This window comes from Apium graveolens, chromosome 9, assembly GCF_009905375.1.
Source record: "Apium graveolens cultivar Ventura chromosome 9, ASM990537v1, whole genome shotgun sequence".
Lineage (NCBI taxonomy): Eukaryota > Viridiplantae > Streptophyta > Magnoliopsida > Apiales > Apiaceae > Apium > Apium graveolens.
This window is the reverse complement of record NC_133655.1, coordinates 94,622,667-94,645,463: the sequence shown is the minus strand read 5'-3', so window position 1 is coordinate 94,645,463 and position 22,797 is coordinate 94,622,667. Positions and strand designations below refer to the sequence as shown.

The 22,797-nt window shown below is 35.7% G+C and overlaps 1 non-coding gene across 1 annotated transcript; it reads right to left on the bottom strand.

The window, feature by feature from the left end:
- Window positions 1–19,478: 19,478 nt before the first annotated feature.
- On the bottom strand, window positions 19,479–19,585 carry LOC141688175 (small nucleolar RNA R71). Its single transcript, XR_012561636.1, has one exon. It is a non-coding gene; the product is annotated as a small nucleolar RNA R71 (small nucleolar RNA).
- Window positions 19,586–22,797: the final 3,212 nt, after the last annotated feature.

Sequence of the window (22,797 nt, the reverse complement as noted above, 5' to 3'; positions counted from 1 at the left end):
AATAATGGCAAGGAATATGTAAATTTATTCAGAACCCTTTTAAGATGTAATGGCTTTTAATTGTGGAATAAAATGACTTGTATTATTTTTGGTATTCATCTCTGGGACTATAACTTGTGGTGTGTGTGTATATTGTGGGGTCACAGTACGCAGCAGTTGGTTGATTGTTAAGATTTTGTATTATTAAGGGAAATCAAACTCGTGACGACCCGGATCCCCGACCCCGGATCTGGGGGTGTTACAGCTTTTATTATCGTTAACCATCCCAAACGGCGTTTCCCGGCGAAACTGCCATTAAAGCCGGCAAGCTTCAAGCTTTTTCCGGCGAGTCGATCCAAGAAGCCAACACCGAAATTACATACATGAAACTAATCATTTTTAAACAATCTATTCACTAATACTTCTTACTCTAACCAAGATTAAAAAAAAATGAAATACCCAATTCGAATTAAGAACATTCAAACCATTAAAACCTTAATTTCAATTTTTCAGAATCAAACATCAATTTTTATATGTTATTGGACTCCAAATTCATCATATAATATACCAAAATGACCAGGAAGAAAAGATCTAAATGATTCTAACATCAAATCACAAAAACAATATCAAGAATAAAATAAATAAATAAGAAATTAACCTTGATTTTTGCACCAAAAATGATGGTTAATTCAGAAAGGTCTTTTCGAGAGCTTCGATTTGATATATTGCACGCCCGAATCGGAGTTCGATAACGTCTTCGTTCGTAGGTTTGATTTTCAAGAACGCAACGAATAATTAAGGTTTTTTTCTGTATTTTACTGGATTTTACTGTCTGATTATGGCTATACGAATAAAATAAAATAAGAAAAGGGCTATTTATATTTATGGAATATAGGTTCGTGCTGGATCGTATTGGACCGATAAATTAGTTACTTAGCCGCTAAGTACTGCAAAAACGATCCGATTTGATACCCATATTGGATAATTATCCAAACCGGGCTTCTTATAAAGCAATTTATACGAAAACAACATAATATTATCCCGCCTTTCGAGAATACGGGTTTTGTTGATTTATCAAAATGATTATCGTATCGAAAATTTTGCGCCCCGCTGGGCACGGGTTAAACCGTAATCCGGATCGAAAAAGTCAAAACACGGAAAATGTTCGGAATTACCAGATTACGTTAGGAAGGAGTTTTCGGAAGAGTTTCGGGTTGTAAAAATGTAAAAATAGTTAAAGTTGGAAGATTCCCAACTTTATAAAATAATTTTATAATTATCCAGAAAATAATTATTAAATTCATAAATCAATATAAAATCATTCAACAATCCAAAAATTACCAGAAAAATAACGTAATTATCTATATTTTATTCTGGAAATAATAAAATTAACATACTTAAACTTTACCACATATAAGCATCCACACATCCACACCAATTATCAAATAATTCACCAAAAATCACATCACAATCACATAATAATCATTTATTGATAAAAATAATTACACGCTATATTCCAGATATTACATCCTTTCCCTCTGAAAAGGATTCTGTCCTCGAAATCACTCTAAGGATCAGATAATGATACATTCAAGTATCTCGCTTTCATTTTCTCGGGTTGATTGCTCACCTTTACAATTTTTCATAAACTTTTACTCACAATATCACTCATTACTTAACAGCCTCTTGCTGACATCATGTTCTATCTATTGCTTATATAACTCAACTCAAGTCTCCATTTTATATATAATGGAGCTAAATTACTCTTCCTGAATATAACATAGAAATACCTTATGAATCTGCTAAATGTGTGGCAGTGAAGCCAACTTACTTACACTTATCTTGCCTATTACCGCTTCAAAGGGATCAACATAATGCCTTATTAATTATCTTTTCTTTCTAATTCTCGTAATCCGTGCTCATGGACGTTTGGAATAGTTACTGGTTGTTAAACCTCATTCCCACCCGTTTCTTTGTTTAGTTAACCTAGTTTGTATTCTCTACCAATCGCATTCGAGGCACTTTAATCGTTCTCTTAATATTCCTGTCCATTTGCGAATGATATATTGAAACCATGGCATAATCAAATTCTGCCATTCTCTAAATTACTTTAGAATTAAAAATCAATGAGAAAGTGTAACGCCCTCCAAACCCGGAGTATAAGTCTGGGGGTTACGAGCTAATCACCAAACCTGTACAAGCTTATTAATAAATAATAAAGAAATGAAACTAAACCCCTTTAATACTAACCAGGACCTTTTTAGGTTGAAGTATGAAAACAAGAACCACTAACTACTTTTATTACAAACCAACATTTAAAATCTCACAAACTCTCTTTATTACAAACCATTGTCTAATTTATTTTTAAACTAAGTTCAGCTTTTATTCAAACACACATACTATCTATCAACACTCCACCTGCTCGGGCAACTCAAAGCTTTCTTCCTGAATTGGGATCAACACCTTGGGTATGAGAGGATCCCGAGGCTTGACCCGCTTCTTTACCACTCGTGTCCTGATGGGTTTCATATTCCTTCTTAACTGAAAACAATAAGGTGAATAACAATAAAAAGGGTGAGCCAAAAATTGCCCAACAAGTCCAAACAATATAAACAGTGTTAAAGCAATATAATTGAATCTGTAACCCAAGTATATCTGCAAAGATATAACCTCATAAGAATAGAAAGAAGGCCATTACTGGCGAATACAATTGAACTAAACTGGACTCAAGTTCGCAGCTATACCCTGCTGATCAGCCAGGATATAGTGCAGATCTATATCTTACTATATAGATCCCGTCGGGCACCCAGGCACTACGGCCTGTTTCAAGGATCAGGTTATGTCCCGGTCCTTAGGATTAAGTAAACTTAATCCCAGAAGTGGTATTATCCAGTCCCTGGAATAACAACCGGAATAATCAGTATGCTTTGATATATTCTAATCACCAGAATATATCAATAATTGTGAGTAATAATTGGAATATGAATAATGAATTCAAGTGAAGAGAACAATTCAAGAAGTGAAATGAAATATGAACAAGAGAATTAAAAGAGTGCAATTGTAATAATAATCTGAAGAGAATATCACTATTCTGGAAAATACAATAGAGGAGAAACTTGCCTTTTACGCGACTTACTGTAATTAAATCACTTCCGTCTATCCCCTACTTGACCTGCCTTGCTGGCTTAGCTTCTGTTGGCAAAATAGACTGGTTAAGTCATTTTGTACTTCAATTTGCATCTTGAATCGACTTCATTTCGTTCCTATTATCTACCCACGCGCTTATGATTGACTCTTATATTACATATAAGCAAGTAAGACTCGATTAACCATATAATACACATAAGCACATAAGCACATAATCATTTCTATATTTCAAATAAATTTTAGAATCAAAATCGACTCGCTGATTGCTCCTTTGATTACCTTCTGCTTCATTTCCCATTTTTCCGGAATTTTTCAGATTCGTCTCGGCACGTATTTCGACTGATAATCGAGCTAATACTAGAGTCAGCTAATTTCTAGAAGAAATTAGGTCTTCATATTATTTTTAATAAAAAGAATTCATTTTTCTGAGTAAAATGACTTTCGTTTCGCTCAAATCGGACTAACGGTTGAATTATTATCAATTAAATACTGATAATTCAATTTATTATTCAATATAATTAATTATTACAAATTATTAAATCCTAAAATATTTATTTAAGAAAAATCAAAGTCAAAAATAATTTTTCTATAATTTTTGGAGTTAAAATGAATAAGTTATGATTTATTGAAAATGATGTGATCAATTATCGGAATAATTAATCACTTTTTAAATATTGATTAAATAAATAACTAATAAATAATTAATAATTAGTTATTTAATAACCTAATTATTAGGATTAATCACAATTTATTACGAATATTCACACTTATCGTTATTAATTCGATTAGATCGATTATTTATAAATAAATAATCGATATCATTAACTGATACGTTAATTATTGAATAAATGAGTCATTATTCGAATCATATTTCAACTCAACGATCCCCTACTCGCATTCCTATGAGTTATTCGCGTTTTTCGCATAATTATCGAAACATTACTGTTATTATTGGACGTATATGTTTTAAAATTAATTATCTGTATTTAATTATTCATTACGAATAATTATTACGATATTATACGAATAATTTACTATCTTCTGAATATTAATAATCGAACTTATCATTCAATTACTCGTATAATTACGAGTTATTCGTTTTATTCCCTTATTTATCGAATCGTTTCTCACAATATTCGATCAATATAGTTCTTATTTATTAATTATTAACTAATAAGTAAATAAATAGATAAATAATTAAATAAATAATTAGATACTTAATTAAATCACTAAATTCAAATTTATAAATTTATAAGATAATTTAAGAATTATTAATACTATTTTACAGAATTTAAAAACTAATTTTTAATTGATTTTTAGAATTAATAAATCTAATTTCTGTTTTTATAAAATATAATTAAATAATTAAAATTCAGAAACAGAAATCAGAAAAGGGGTTAGGGTTTTGAAGGATTAAAACCGGGTTAAAATTTAGAACACACCGGGTCGGGTCCGGGTTGGCAAGAACAACCCGCCGGTGTTCTTCACAACCCAGAAACCGGCGAGGTTCCGGCCACCGGAGCTCGATTCCGGCGAGGCTAATTCCTACCCAAAACCACATGTTTTCAGTCCATTTTTGATGCCAGTCATTTTGTCACAACTCCAGCTACACATCCCCGTCGCCCTTCTCGTCTGTCCATCCCTGTATCTGCTTTCCTGGCGAAATAGAGCAAAACCCGGCGAGAATCCGGTGAGCTCGATTTATAGCCAAAACGGGATCGTTTGGATCGATTCGACCCTCTATCTCATTCAAAATCACATCAGCAATTCAACCATACCACTATCTAATCCTAATAACCCCTACAACTAATTCTCCGATCAAATCAAACAAAAGTCCGATCAAAACTCAAAATCACGATTCCGTACATGAAAAATTACAAATAATATATCAAAATAAAGCTTATTACTCCTACAATCAAACCCCCATACTCTAACATACCTCAGATATCTATACAATAAAAAACGATCAATTAAAGAAACACATAAACCATAGATATCGATTTATCGATTCAAACAATCGTTAGTCAAATTAATTAGCAGGAATCAATAAAAAACAATCAAATAAAGCTGTTCATAACATCAATTTCAACAAATAACCCCGGAATCAAAAAGTACCAATTCGGGTATAAACCCTAGAAATTAAAATCGAAAATTAACACATCAAAACATGTTTTTGATACCAGAAACCGAAAGAACAATTCGAGAGGATCGATTTGGATACTCACATGATACGATTTGGTGTTCAGAAACGTTCAAAATTAATGATTGATTCTTGACCCGAAATCCGACCCGAACTGTTCTTCAGAGAATTTCCAGAAATTTGCAGAATTTTTATTAATTAATTAATAATAATTAACTGATAATTAGGCTATTTATAGGGTGAAAAATAATACTCCTAAATAAAATTAAGGGGCTAATTATATATTTAATAAAAATATTTGGCCCCAATTTTCATAATTTTTGGGTAGTAAAACTTAATTTATAATTATTTTATATATACAATATATATACCAAAATTTCCCAAAAATTGTGAATAATGCAAAAATACAAAGAAATGGTATAAATAAAAGTCCCATAATTTTATAAAAATAAAAATGTGATTTTTGTGGGGTTTTTGACACCCAATGGGGCTCGGAAAAGTCATTTTCCGTAAAACGAGAAAATTTATAAAATATCTAGATATTTAGAATAATGCGATTGTAAAAGCCGTTTAATGAAAAATAAGGCCCATTATTTTATTTGAAATACTGGCTTTAAAATCATTATTTGGGTTGCAAAACGTTTGAAATGAAACCTATGAATACGATATAAAACATCTGAAATATACCTTAAAAATACGGAAATGATACTGAATAAACATAACACACAACAATTAGGGTTTAACGGATAATCACACATAATTGACATATTAATACACATAATATGATATTATACAACGTAAATTTCCCGGTCGTTACATTCTCCCCCCTTAATAGGATTCTGTCCTCAGAATCTTCTACGAAAACAAATGAGGATATTTTTCTAACATCTCGCTTTCAAGTTCCCAGGTTGATTCTTCAACCATAGGATTTCTCCACAATACTCGCACTAAATATACAGACTTATTTCTCAATACCTGCTCTTGCCGGTCTAAAATTCTTATCGGCTGCTCTACAAAAGACAAATCAGGTTGGATATCTATCGGTTCATATTCTATTATATGCCTAGAATCAGGATTATATCGCTTAAGCATTGACACGTGAAACACATTGTGAATATGTTGCATATGAGGCGGTAAAGCTAATTCATACGCAAGCTTTCCTACTCTCTTCAAAATTTCAAATGGCCCGACGTATCGTGGTTTCAATTTACCCTTATTGCCAAATCTGGTCAATCCTTTCCATGGCGATATTTTGAGTAATACGTGTTCTCCTTCCTGATAGTCCATATCCTTCCTTGCTTGGTCTGCATGTTTGCGTTGCCTGTTTTGTGCTGCATCGAGTCGTTTCCGAATAAGTTCAATCTTTTCTTTAGTCTGTTGGATTAATTCTGGACCCAAAATCTTGCGTTCCCCAACTTCATCCCAGTGTACTGGTGATCTACATTTTCTTCCATATAGTGCTTCATACGGGGGCATTCCAATGCTGGCGTGATAGCTATTATTATAAGAAAATTCCACTAGAGGTAGATGCTCATCCCAACTGCCTTCAAAATCGATCGTACAAACTCGTAGCATGTCTTCAATCGTTTGGATAGTTCTTTCACTTTGCCCGTCGGTTTGCGGATGATAAGCGGTACTCATGTTTAATTTCGTTCCAAGGCATTCTTGAAATTGTCTCCAAAATCTTGAGTTGAAACGAGGATCTCGATCAGATACGATAGATATTGGAACTCCATGTCGCATTACAATTTCCTTGAGATACAAATGCACTAGCTTGTCGAGCGAAAATCTTTCGTTAATCGGTAGAAAATATGCCGACTTCGTGAGTCTGTCAATGATTACCCATATCGCATCATGATTTTCCTTAGTCCTCGGTAGACCTACCACAAAATCCATCGCTAGATGTTCCCATTTCCATTCTGGAATGTCTAACAGTTGTAATAATCCACTCGGACGTTGATGTTCCGCTTTAACTCGCTGGCATGTGTAGCATTTACTCACCCATTCTGGTATTTCCTTCTTCATATTCGGCCACCGAAAGTTTTCCTTCAGATCGCGATACATTTTTGTGCTTCCTGGATGAATGGAATAATTTGAACTGTGCGCATCTCGCATTATTTCTTCTTTTAATTCTGCCATATTAGGTATCCAGATTCTCGATGCAAAGCGTAAAATTCCTTCATTATCTTTCTGATTTGTGATCTCTTCTCCCGTTAAGTCATCATCTTGACTCATTACTTCTTCCTGATAGCGGCGAATCTTCTCGAGCAATTCTGGTTGAAAAGTCATAGCGTAGATAGTTTCTGCAGATTCATTGGAAATGCGAATCTTAATTTCCAATTTGTCAAATTCCCTAGCTAATTCTTCACATGAAGTTAACCGATTCAATCTTTCTTTCCTGCTTAACGCATCCGCTACAACATTTGCTTTTCCTGGATGATAACTGATTGTGACATCGTAATCTTTAATCAATTCCAGCCATCGACGTTGTCGCATGTTCAGTTCTTTTTGTGTAAAGATATACTTCAGACTTTTATGATTCGTATAGATTTCACATTTTTCATCGTAGAGATAATGTCTCCAAAGCTTCAATGCAAATACGATCGCTGCTAATTCCAGATCAGGTGTAGGATATTTCTGCTCATGGGGTTTAAGTTGTCTCGAAACATATGCGATGACGTTACCGTGTTGCATCAATACACATCCTAGCCCGCAATACGAAGCGTCACTGTAAATGATGAAATTTCCTTGCTCATCTGGTAATACAAGTACTGGTGCGGTCACTAACCGATTCTTCAACTCTTGGAAACTTTCTTCACATTTCTCATTCCATTCAAACTTTTGACTTTTTCGACTTAACTTAGTCAGCGGCGTTGCTATTTTTGTAAAATCTTTGACAAATCTTCGATAATACCCTACCAATCCCAAGAAACTTCGAACTTCTGTGGGTGTCTTCGGTCATTCCCAATTCAACACAGCTTCAATCTTCTCTGGATTGACTTGGATGCCTTCTCTACTGATGATATGTCCTAGAAATTGTACTTCCCTTAATCAGAATTCACATTTTGAGAATTTTGCGTACAGTTGCTCTTTCCTTAGAATTTCCAAAGCTATCCTCAAGTGTTCCACATGCTCTTCTTCCGTCTTGGAGTAAATCAAGATGTCATCAATGAATACAATCATAAATTTATCCAAATATTTCTTGAATACTCTGTTCATCAAATCTATGAATACAGCTGGCGCATTTGTTAAACCGAATGCCATTACCAAAAACTCGTAATGTCCATATCTCGTGCGAAACGCAGTCTTGGGAATATCTTCAACTTTAATCTTCAATTGATGATAGCCTGATCGCAAATCTATCTTTGAAAACTATGCAGCTTCGTTTAGCTGATCGAACAAATCGTCGATTCTCGGTAAAGGATACTTGTTCTTAATAGTGAGTTTATTCAATTCTCGATAGTCAATGCACAATCGCATGTTGCCATCCTTCTTCTTCACAAATAATACCGATGCACCCCATGGGGATACACTAGGTCGTATGATGCCTCGGTCTAGAAGATCTTGCAATTGCGTTGACAATTCCTTCATCTCAACTGGAGCCATTCGATAAGGAGCTTTCGAAACTGGTTCCGTGCCTGGTGCTAGATCAATCGTGAACTCGATTTCTCTATCTGGTGGTAACCCTGGAAGCTCGTCTGGAAAGATGTCCGGAAATTTGCATACAAATGGAATGTCTTCTATTTTAGGACTTCCTTTTTCAGTATCTAACACGTAAGCTATATACGCTTCACATCCTTGTCGAAGCAATCGTTTAGTCTGCATTACGATGAGAAATTTATTTCGCTATTTGTCGCCCTTGAATATTACCGTTACATTTTCCGCAGTTCGCAATTTAACTTTCTTATTCGCGCAATCTATCTGAGGCTTATGACGTGCTAACCAATCCATTCCAAAAATAATATCGAATTCTCCTAGCTTAAAAGGAATTAAGTCTACAGAGAAATGATGTCCAACTATTTCTACATTACACGCAGGACATACTCGATATACTGGAACTTGGTCGTCATTCGCTAATTTTATAATTAACGTCTCGCCCAACCATTCGATTTCGCAATGTAACTTATCAAGAAATTCTTCAGAAATAAATGAACGAGTAGCTCCAGAATCAATTAATACTTTTGAATCTACGGAGTTCACCAAAAGCGACCTGCGATCACACTTAGACTCTGCACTGCTTTTTTATTGTCATGTTAAAAGTCCTTGCTTTGGGTTGATTCGGCGGCGGTGGTGGAGGTAATGCCAACACTTTCAAAATACTGGCTGCCATTGCTGGTCCTTTACAATTTCTAACGATATGCCCTTTCCTTCCGCATTGATAGCAAGTGATTTCTGCTGTTTTTCCTGTTGGACATTCGTTAGAGTAGTGCCCTTTCTGCTTGCATTTGAAACATTTCACATCTGCTTTAATACATACGCCGGTATGCTTGCGTCCACAAGTTTTGCAATATAGCACGGGAACCTTAACAATTCCCTGCTGTTTGGAGGCTTGGAAATGATTACCTACTTTTTGTGTACCCTGTCCTATCCTTTTGAAATTCAAATTTGCCCGGGCTTGAAATCCCGGCTTCCTGCTGGCACGGTCTTGGAAACTTCCCTGTCCTCTATCTCGTTGAGATCTTTCACTTTCTCCTTCGATGATCAAAGCTTTCTGGACTACAGCGGTATATGTTGTTAATTCAAAAACTGCAACCTGTCCGCGTATCCATGGTCGTAATCCCTCTTGAAATCTTTGAACTCGCTTCTCTTCAGTGTCTACCTGTTCCGGAACAAATCTAGCCAATTCATTAAATTTGGCTTCATATTCTGTTACAGACATACTTCCCTGCTTCAGCTCTAAAAACGTTATCTGCATCTGATTTTTCACATAGCGAGGAAAATGCTTTTCAAAAAATAATTCTTTAAACCTATCCCAAGCGATAAGATCTTCACCCTCTAATGCCTTTTTAGATTCCCACCAATAATTTGCCTCTCCCTTCAACAAATAACTAGCAAAATCAGTCTTCTGGTCCTCACCTATCTTTACTAGTGCAAACGCTTTCTCTATTTCTTTTAACCAGGTGGTAGCTTTAATAGGATCAGTAGACCCATCAAATTCTGGAGGTTTAACTGACTGAAATTGCTTAAAAGTAACAACAGGTTATGCTGGTGGTAATTGAGGCTCAGGACGAGGTGGCTGTTGTAACATTTGTTATTGGATTTGCTGTTGTTGATGCTGCATCTGCTGCTACATCATTACCATCTATTGTTGCATCAGATGGAACATTTGGTTCATGGTCTCATTAGTCTGACCTTCGGAATTGCTGTTAGAGGTCTCAGCCCTAGTCTTTCTTTTTGGTGCCATCTTCTTCTGATAATAAAACAAATGATATTTCTTTAACAATTTAATAAATAATTGACAATATGTAAGGAGAACAATTTATCCTGTATTAATAACATGGTTTATTTAAAGAAATAGTTACTGAATGTAAAAACTGGAAATGTAAACAGTTAAATAAAATGTTTATTCTCTCTTTCTTTCTTTTTTTTAACAGGAATTATAATATGGAAAGCTGTAAAATAATAAAATGAAAGTAAATGTTGTAAACTGTAAAGACTGAAATTTAAATAAAACAAATTTGAAAAGTTCAGTTTATATATATGACACCAGCCTCAGGTGTAAATGCTTGATACAAAAAGTCTCGCTCTGCTGGTAATCACCGCGGCTACAAGTCATACTACCACTACAGGTCAAAAACCTACTACAGGTTAAACTACTAGTACACACATACACACTACTCACTAGGTTATACTATGCTGCCTCTATATGCATCTATACTCTGAAGTCACTGTCTCAACTGTCCCTGTCTCAGAACCCAGGCGGAATACGCCTAAGCTCCTCTCTAAGTGCCTGGACCAAAGTCTGTGCCAAACGGAATATCCGATAGAACTCTGCAAAAAAAGGAGGTCCATCATGGGTCAAATCATCAAGCTCCCAAGTAGCACTCATCAAAACTGACTGCAGTCGCTGCCTCATATAGTAATCTGGATGTAGGGCCGCTAACGGTCCTCTGTCCCTCTGATAAAACAGATGCATAATCTCTCGACACTGTGCCCGCCAATACTCCATATCATCCCTCATAACTCTATACTCATGGTATGGTACCATATGCGGCTGAGCAACCTGACCTACTGACTCCTGGGAAGGAACCCTCAGAATACCTGCACCCTGCTGTGGTAAGCCTAGCTGTAGATCCACATCATGCTCTCTCATTCCCTCGACTGGAATCATCTGAACTATGTCCAGCTCTGGGGCATGCACTGGTATAGGAGGTAACAATGGTGGTGGTGGTAACTCCTGCTCAATACCCAGTATAAACTGATGCTCAATAGGTAAAGGAACTATCGGCTCAAAAAACTCAAAAGGATCAAACATCTCTATGGGGTCATGAACTATCCCCTGAACTGGTGTTACCGGCTCCTGTGGCAATGGTGGTGGAGGTGGTAGAGGAGGAAACATATCTCAGATACTGGAGGTATGACTGGTGCTGCTGGTCCAGTGACTGTCCTCTCGGAAGACGCAGAATAACCAGAAGATGCCATCTGATAATATATCAAAGAAAAGAAAAGGTCACTAGACAATCCTAAGATTTATATTTCCCTATTCTAACCTGACCTAAATCCTAATACTATTCTTCGTAATTTGACTATCCCTATCTTATGTGATCTCCCTATCCTATCTTAATCCTAATGTTCTTGTTTTCAGGGACCAAACCTACAGCTCTGATGCCAAACTGTAACGCCCTCCAAACCCAGGGTAAAAGTCTGGGGGTTACGAGCTAATCACCAAACCTGTACAAGCTTATTAATAAATAATAAAGAAATGAAACTAAACCCCTTTAATACTAACCAGGACCTTTTTAGGTTGAAGTATGAAAACAAGAACCACTAACTACTTTTATTACAAACCAACATTTAAAATCTCACAAACTCTCTTTATTACAAACCATTGTCTAATTTATTTTTAAACAAAGTTCAGCTTTTATTCAAACACACATACTATCTATCAACACTCCACCTGCTCGGGAAACTCAAAGCTTTCTTCCTGAATTGGGATCAACACCTTGGGTATGAGAGGATCCCGAGGCTTGACCCGCTTCTTTACCACTCGTGTCCTGATGGGTTTCATTTTCCTTCTTAACTGAAAACAATAAGGTGAATAACAACAAAAAGGGTGAGCCAAAAATTGCTCAACAAGTCCACAAAATATAAACAGTATTAAAGCAATATAATTGAATCCGTAACCCAGGTATATCTGCAAAGATATAACCTCATAAGAATATAAAGAAGGCCATTACTGGCGAATACAATTGAACTAAACTGGACTCAAGTTCGCAGCTATACCCTGCTGATCAGCCAGGATATAGTGCAGATCTATATCTTACTATATAGATCCCGTCGGGCACCCATGCACTACGGCCCGTTTCAAGGATCAGGTTATGTCCCGATCCTTAGGATTAAGTAAACTTAATCCCAGAAGTGGTATTATCCAGTCCTTGGAATAACAACCGGAACAATCGGTATGCTTTGATATATTCTAATCACCAGAATATATCAATAATTGTGAGTAATAATTGGAATATGAATAATGAATTCAAATGAAGAGAACAATTCAAGAAGTGAAATGAAATATGAACAAGAGAATTAAAAGAGTGCAATTGTAATAATAATCTGAAGAGAATATCACTATTCTGGAAAATAGAATAGAGGAGAAACTTGCCTTTTGTGCGACTTACTACAATTAAATCACTTCCGTCTATCCCCTACTTGACCTGCCTTGCTGGCTTAGCTTCTGTTGGCAAAATAGTCTGGCTAAGTCATTTTGTACTTCAATTTACATCTTGAATCGACTTCATTTCGTTCCTATTATCTACCCATGCGCTTATGACTGACTCTTATATTACATATAAGCAAGTAAGACTCGATTAACCATATAATACAAATAGGCACATAAGCACATAATCATTTCTATATTTAAAATAAATTTTAGAATCAAAATCGACTCGCTGATTGCTCCGTTGATTACCTTCTGCTTCATTTCCCATTTTTCCGGAATTTTTCGGATTCGTCTCGGCACGTATTTCTACTGATAATCAAGCTAATACTAGAGTCAGCTAATTTGTAGAAGAAATTAGGTCTTCATATTATTTTTAATAAAAAGAATTCATTTTTCTGAGTAAAATGGCTTTCGTTTCGCTCAAATCGGACTAACGGTTGAATTATTATCAATTAAATACTGATAATTCAATTTATTATTCAATATAATTAATTATTACAAATTATTAAATCCTAAAATAATTATTTAAGAAAAATCAAAGTCAAAAATATTTTTTCTATAATTTTTGGAGTTAAAATGAATAAGTTATGATTTATTAAAAATGATGTGATCAATTATCGGAATAATTAATCACTTTTTAAATATTAATTAAATCAATAACTAATAAATAATTAATAATTAATTATTTAATAACCTAATTATTAGGATTAATCATAATCTATTACGAATATTCACACTTATCGTTATTTATTCGATGAAATCGATTATTTATAAATAAATAATCGATATCATTAACTGATACGTTAATTATTGAATAAATGAGTCATTATTCGAATCATATTTCAACTCAACGATCCCCTACTCGTATTCGTACGAGTTATTCGCGTTTTTCGCATAATTATCGAAACATTACTGTTATTATTGCACGTATACGTTTTAAAATTAATTATATGTATTTAATTATTCATTACGAATAATTATTACGATATTATACGAATAATTTACTATCTTCTGAATATTAATAATCGAACTTATCGTTCAATTACTCGTATAATTACGAGTTATTCGTTTTATTCCCTTATTTATCGAATCGTTTCTCACAATATTCGATCAATATATTTCTTATTTATTAATTATTAACTAATAAGTAAATAAATAGATAAATGATTAAATAAATAATTAGATACTTAATTAAATCACTAAATTCGAATTTATAAATTTATAAGATAATTTAGGAATTATTAATACTATTTTACAGAATTTAAAAACTAATTTTTAATTAATTTTTAGAATTAATAAATCTAATTTCTGTTTTTATAAAATATAATTAAATAATTAAAATTCAGAAACAGAAATCAGAAAAGGGGTTAGGGTTTTGAAGGATTAAAACCGGGTTAAAATTTAGAACCCACCGGGTCGGGTCCGGGTTGGCAAGGACAACCCGCCGGTGTTCTTCACAACCCAGAAACCGGCGAGGTTCCGGCCACCGGAGCTCGATTCCGGCGAGGTTAATTCCTACCCAAAACCACATATTTTCAGGCCGTTTTTGATGCCAATCGTTTTGTCACAACTCCAGCTACACATCCCCGTCGCCCTTCTCGTCTGTCCATCCCTGTATCTGCTTTCCCGGCGAAATAGAGCAAAACCCGGCGAGAATCCGGTGAGCTCGATTCATAGCCAAAACGGGATCGTTTGGATCGATTCGACCCTCTATCTCATTCAAAATCACATCAGCAATTCAACCATACCACTATCTAATCCTAATAACCCCTACAACTAATTCTCTGATCAAATCAAACAAAAGTCCGATCAAAACTCAAAATCACGATTCCGTACATGAAAAATTACAAATAATATATCAAAATAAAGCTTATTACTCCTACAATCAAACCCCCATACTCTAACATACCTCAGATATCTGTACAATCAAAAACGATCAATTAAAGAAACACATAAACCCTAGATATCGATTTATCGATTCAAACAATCGTTAGTCAAATTAATTAGCAGGAATCAATCATAAACAATCAAATAAAGCTGTTCATAACATCAATTTCAACAAATAACCCCAGAATCAAAAAGTACCAATTCGGGTATAAACCCTAGAAATTAAAATCGAAAAATAACACCTCAAAACATGTTTTTGATACAAGAAACCGAAAGAACAACTCGAGAAGATCGATTTGGATACTCACATGATACGATTTGGTGTTCAGAAACGTTCAAAATCAATGATTGATTCTTGACCCGAAATCCGACCCGAACTGTTCTTCAGAGAATTTCCAGAAATTTGCAGAATTTTTATTAATTAATTAATAATAATTAACTGATAATTAGGCTATTTATAGGGTGAAAAATAATACTCCTAAATAAAATTAAGGGGCTAATTATACATTTAATAAAAATATTTGGCCCTAATTTTCATAATTTTTGGGTATTAAAACTTAATTTATAATTATTTTATATATACAATATATATACCAAAATTTTCCAAAAATTGTGAATAATGCAAAAATACAAAGAAATGGTATAAATAAAGGTCCTATAATTTTATAAAAATAAAAATGTGATTTTTGTGGGGTTTTTGACACCCAATGGGGTCCGGAAAAGTCATTTTTCGTAAAACAAGAAAATTTATAAAATATCTAGATGTTCAGAATAATGCGATTGTATAAGCCGCTTGATAAAAAATAAGGCCCATTATTTTATTTGAAATACTGGCTTTAAAATCATTGTTTAGGTTGCAAAACGTTTAAAATGAAACCTATGAATACGATACAAAACATCTGAAAAAAACCTTAAAAATACAGAAATGATACGGAATACATATAACACACAACAATTAGGGTTTAACGGATAATCACACATAATTGACATATTAATACACATAATATGATATTATACAACGTAAATTTCCCGGTCATTACAGAAAGTCTTGACTGGATATGATTGCCGCACAAACTTATCACCATATCTTATTTTCCTTGAATCACAGTCGAGTATATTTGCCGAGCGAACATCTCTTACTACTTTGAAGAAAGTACACTAGCCTGGAGGCATCACCGACATAATCTAACCGATATTATCATTTATTTTGGTTTTAGGGAGATCTCATACGAACTGACTGCAATGCTCTTCTGTGACGTCTAGTCACATATAATGTTTATTCTTTCTTTGTGCCATACTATCAGAAAGTCTTCTTTGCTTTCTAGGTCTTGTATCATATTCTCGGAGTAGCTTGAATCCTTTGAGTTGTCGATGTTTAGCCAAATTCCTATCTTTTAGTTTTGTCTTACTTAATGCCCCATTCATCTAGGAGTGGTATATACTATTCTGGTTCGATATAATTCATCGTATTCTGAATACTCCTATCAAATCAGACAATATTGATCATTTACAATTAATTTCTGGATCTGATGACGTACCACCATTTTTTTTCTTCAGGTAGCAACTAACCCACTTATTTGACAAACTTCTTACTAATAAAAGAGCAAGACTGGGTTTGGATAACCTATCAATAATAATTTAATTTACGCTTTTCTCACCTTTGGTTCTCAAGTTATTTCACTACGACGTTTTCTGGCAAAATGTATCCATCTAGCCTTTGATGTCCCACCTTAATTCTTGGGTAGGTATAACATTTATTTACATGTTTTCCCCTATTTTCTCTTAACGTCTGGTCACTAGCTATTTTCTATTAGTCCTCGGTACTTGATCGTACTCCTGGGGTGCATTCCCTATCTCAATTTACAAATGTTTCCTAAATTTTTCACCTTACTTCTGTCTTTCATATTACCCATATCTTACCTATATCCTGGAATCTTATAGAGTTTCTTTATCACCCTTTTGATTCCACTTCCTTTCCTATTTCCGTTCTTCATTCTCATAGCTCATTCAAAACCGAACTCTTGACATTAATACTCATTTTGATGTCATATCAAATTAGATATCAATACGAACTTTGATACTCACAACATCCCTTTCTGAAGTAAACATCAATCATCTATATTAATACCACTTTTGATATTTAACAACAACCTAAGTGTCAACATCAATCAAAAACTGAATTAAAACGGTATCTCACATTTTATCCAAACCAGAATTACTTGATAAATCATTTATTGTATGATTATCAAAATAATTTGGAAACAAGACGTCCTTTAATAAAACTTTATTGCAGATGATAAAATCTTTTTAATTGACTAATAAAATCCATATTGGTATAGGTACTAATATCTTCTTCATTCTGTTCAGTGGCATTTATGCCACTTTATAATGCTTTAATAAGCTTTGAATTGATGCATTTTTACTCAAGTTGTTAAGTGTTTTAACATGTTTTCTAGTGTTTTTGCCTTTCAGGCATTAATCTTTGAATTAGGTGAATTAGCATTATTTTGGTGCTAATTTGGAGTCAAGGTGGTGTTGGAATAAAAGCTCGCGAAGACCGGCTCGAATCTGTAGGAAAAAAAGAAGTCAGTTTTGGAAGAAGCCAAGCGCACCCGTGCTGATCAAGTGCGCGGCCGCGCTAGAACTTCAGAGAGCCAGCGTGCCCGCGCTGATCAAGCGCGCGGCCACGCCAGGTCGGGTTTCAGAATTCCAGTTTTGAATAGAAGACTGATTTTCTGGGGTTTTATGTTGATCAGGGCTACTATATAAACAACTCTAGGTCGTTTTTAATAAGATATCAAGCGAGAGACACTTCAGAGCTAAGGAGAAGATGACAAGAGACCTATAGCACGAATCAACTAAGGCGAAGACGATCTAGTTTATTCTTGTGAATCTTTTTTTGTTGTAATTTTGGATGCTCGTTTCTTGTTTTGTTGAACCTATACTCTTGTGTTATACTCTGTTTTTTATACCATGCTTTCATCGGAACCCACGTTGATGATGAGTCCGATCATGGGCTAATCGTTATCATGGCATGGGGTTCTAGCGGATTTATTTATAGATTTCTTTAGTTAAATTGGTTTGATACCTTAGTATGTGGTGATTAATTGATATCCTAGTATTGGTTGTGCGTATTCGTCTTATGAGCGTCGCGAACTTATAAGATAGTGTGTTAATTCTTAATGAATTGACAGCGAACTTAAGGATTTAGAACTTGCCATGATAGCATAGGTTCATGTGTTATTGTTATGCATGATTCGTAGGTAATTTTACTCATCTTACTTGTCCTGTGTAATCAAGATAGATAACTTGTGTTTAAATCGTTATGTTGTCAAATTCTATAGACATATAGGGTCTCAATATATTTAGTTTCTATTCAGCTTCTATCTCTTTTGTGGATGTCTGGTAGTATGGAACTCGTGCAACGAAAGTTGGCGTTTTGAGTTTCGTGTTGTCTAATTAGTGTCATCACCATTGCATGCTAAAGTTGAGAACAATAAGGCTATTGAATGAAGTATTTAATAAAGTTAGAATCCCATGTTTGTCATATATATTAATTTAATCAATCTTATTCTCTTAGTTATAATTGTTAGCGTAATTCTTAGTTATAAACAACCTCAATTCGTTATCGTATTAGCATTGAATAATAACCATACATTTAAGTATGTGAATTAATTAGTTAACCAATACAGTCTATGTGGGAACAAACTAGAAAATATTCTATACTACTTGAGAACTCGTATACTCGTGTGTAATATTAGCGCGTGTTTAGTGACTAACAAGTTTTTGGTGCCGCTGCCGGGGACTACAGTGTTAATTTATAGTTTATGTACTTTCCATCAGTGGTCGTTAAAGTTCATTGACTCGGACATTGTCACTTATTTGTTCCTTATTTTATTTTAGGTACTCTAGCGAGGGTGTATGCATACACGTTCACGTACTCGTAAGAGAACACTGGATATAGCCGAGGAAGAACTTGTGGTAGTTCGTAAGGAAGTTTTTGAGGAAGAAAAGAAGGTAGAAGAAGAAGAGAAAGTTGAAGAACCAGCTTTTGTAGTGATGTGTAATCAAGCGGAAAATCCGAAGGCTTTGATGGACTATTCTCAGCCTAAGATTAATGACATTCAATCAAGCATCATCAGGCCAGCCATCAGGGCTAACACTTTTGAGATCAAGTCAAGCACGATTCTGATGATATAGAACTCAGTTCAGTTTGGGGGTTCTCCTACTGAAGACCCCAACATGCACATCAGGGATTTCATCGAGATCTGCGACACGTTCAAGTTCAATGATGTGATTGAAGATGCTATCAAGTTATGCCTCTTTCTATCCTCTCTAAGGGACAAAGCTAAGTGCTGGTTACACTCTTTACCAGCAGGATCTATCACCACTTGAGAGGATCTTGCGCAAAAGTTTCTTACTAAATTTTTACCTATGGCGAAGACTGCTGCAATCAGGAATGCTCTTACTCAGTTTGCTCAGCAAACTGGAGAATCTCTGTGTGAGGCTTGGGATCGATATAAGGAGATGCTAAGGAAGTGCCCACACCATGGCATGCCTGATTAGATGATTATTAACTGTTTCTACAATGGAATGGGTGCTACTTCTAGACCCATGCTTGATGTAGCATCAGGAGGAGCCTTGTGGGCTAAAAGCTATAATGAAGCTTATGAACTTATTGAACTGATGGCTGCTAATGAGTACCAGAATCCTTCCCAGAGGCCGACTTAGGGAAAAGTCACAGGAATTCTGGAGTTGGACACAGCAACTGCTATCGCTGCCCAACTTAAGGCTTTAACGATGAAGGTGGACACTTTGGCTAATTATGGAGTTAATCAAATCGCTAGTGTCTGTGAACTTTGTGCTGGTGCCCACGACACTGACCAGTGCGCAATTTCTAGTGAATCAGCTCAGTTTGAGAGCAACTTCCAGCGATCACAGCAACCAGTGCCAGCTACCTATCATCCTAACAACCGTAATCATCCTAATTTCAGTTGGAGCAATACTCAGAATGCGGTTCAGCAGCCTTATCAGCAGTATCCAGCTAAGCAGTACAACCCCCTGGTTTTCAGCAACCGCAGTATGCACCAAGACAACAACTCCAGCTACAACAAGCTAATGAAAAATTTAAATTAGAAGAGTTAAAGCTTATGTGCAAAAGTCAAGCTTTTTCTATCAAGACCTTGGAAAATCAAATTGGGCGAATTGCCAATGCCTTGCTAAATCATCAGCCTGGTACACTACCCAGTGACACTGAAGTGCCAGGAAATAGGGAAGCTAAGGAACAGGTAAAGACAATCACTTTAAGGTTTGGAAAGGTTGTGAATCCCGAATAAAATCAAGTGTTGACTGAAGAAGTTGAGGCTGAGAAAGAAGTAGAGCAGCAGGAAGTAGTAGTGGAACCAAGGAAGACTACTGTTGAGCACACTCCTCTTGAGGGTAATACAGGGGAGAAGCAGATCTATCCTCCACCGCCTTTTCCCAGGCGGCTACAGAAAAAAAAGCTGGACAAGCAATTTGAGAAGTTTCTGGAGGTGTTCAAGAAACTTCATATCAACATACCTTATGCTGAGGCTCTTGAGCAGATGCCTAGTTATGCAAAGTTTATGAAAGGTATTCTCTCTCGAAAGGTAAAGCTAGATGATTTAGAGATAGTCGCTCTCACAGAGGAATGCAGTGCTGTGCTGTAACAGAAGTTGCCTCTGAAGCTTAAGGATCTAGAAAGCTTCACTATTCCGTGTACTATTGGAAAAGTGTCTTTTGACAGATGCTTATGTGGCTTGGGAGCTAGCATCAATCTGATGCCTTTGTCAATCTTCAAGCAGTTGGACTTGCCTGATCCAAAACTGACTTATATGACCTTGCAGTTGGTCGACCGTTCTATTACATATCCACGAGGTATTGTGGAGGATGTCTTGGTCAAGGTTGATAAACTCATCTTCCCTGTTCATTTCGTAATTCTTGATTTCGAGGAGGATAAGAAGATTCCCATAATCTTGGGGAGACCTTTCTTGGCGACTGGCCGAACCTTGATAGATGTGCAGAAGGGTGAGCTCACAATGCGAGTTCTGGATCAGGATGTGACTTTTAATGTGTTCAATGCTATGAATTTTCCTACTGATAATAAGGAGTGTTTAAAAGTGGAGTTGGTCGATTCGGTGGTCACATCGGAACTTGATCAATTGCTAAGGTTCGATGACTTAGAAAAAGCCTTGTTGGGGAATTCAGATAGTGAAGATGATGAAGGTGAAGAACAATTACAGTATTTGAATGCTTCTCCGTGGAAGAGGAAGATAGATATGCCTTTTGAATCTCTTGGATGAAGGAATTGAACAAAGCTCCTAAACACCTCAAGCCATCTATTGAGGAAGCCCCCACTCTTGAGTTTAAGCCTTTACCTGAACATTTGAGGTTTGCGTTTTTAGGTGATGCATCTACTCTGCCTGTTATTATTACATCTGACCTTTCAGGCAGTGATGAGGAAAAGCGTTTGAGGATTCTGAGAGAGTTCGAATCGGCAATTGGATGGACTATAGCAGATATCAAGGGAATCAGCCCTTCTTATTGCATGCATAAAATTCTGCTAGAGGAAGGTAGCAAGCCTACAGTCGAGCAGCAAAGAAGACTCAATCCAATCATGAAGGAGGTAGTGAAGATGGAAATTCTAAAGTGGCTAGATGCAGGGATCATCTACCCTATTTCTGATAGTTCATGGGTAAGCCCGGTTCAATGTATGCCAAAAAAATATGGTATTAATGTGGTAGTAAATGAGAAGAATGAGCTTATTCCTACTAGAACAGTCACGGGGTGGAAAGTTTGCATGGACTACAGGAAGCTGAACAAAGCCACTAGAAAGGATCACTTCCCTTTGCCCTTCATTGATCAGATGCTTGACAGGTTGGCCGGTCATGAGTACTATTATCTTCTGGATGGTTATTAAGGTTACAATCAGATTTGTATCACTCCAGAAGATTGGGAGAAAACTACCTTCACTTGTCCATTTGGTACTTTCGCTTTCAGACGAGTTTCTTTTGGTCTGTGTGGTGCACCAGCCACATTTTAGTGATGCATGATGGCCATCTTTTCATATATGATTGGCCATAATATGGAGGTGTTAATGGATGACTTCTCAGTCTTTGGAAATTCTTTTGATGAATGCTTGCAAAATCTTGGACACATTCTTAAGAGGTGCGTGGAGACCAAGCTGGTTCTCAATTGGGAGAAATGTCACTTTATGGTGCGTCAGGGCATTATTCTCGGGCACAAGGTTTCTAGTAAAGGTCTAGAGGTGGAAAAGGCCAAGGTGGGGGTCATTGAGAATCTTCCTCCTCCCATTTCTGTTAAGGGAATTGACAGTTTTCTTGGTCATGCGGGTTTCTACAGGCATTTCATCAAAGACTTCTCAAAAATTTCAAAGCTATTGTGCAGTTTGCTAGAGAAAGATGTTCCTTTCAAGTTTGATGACGAGTGCCTTGCAACTTTTGAGACATTGAAGAAGAGTTTAATCACGGCACCGGTCATAACTGCGGCTGATTGGAATGAACCTTTTGAGTTGATGTGCGATGCAAGTGACTATGCAGTTGGAGCAGTTCTTCGGCAGAGGAAGAACAACATATTTCATGTGGTCTACTACGCTAGTAAGACCCTAAATGGTGCTCAACTGAATTATACTACTACGGAGAAAGAACTTTTGGATATTGTTTTTGCTTGTTATTCCCAGTGGACTAACAATGAGATTTACAGAAGGGGGGTTGAATGTAAATCTCAA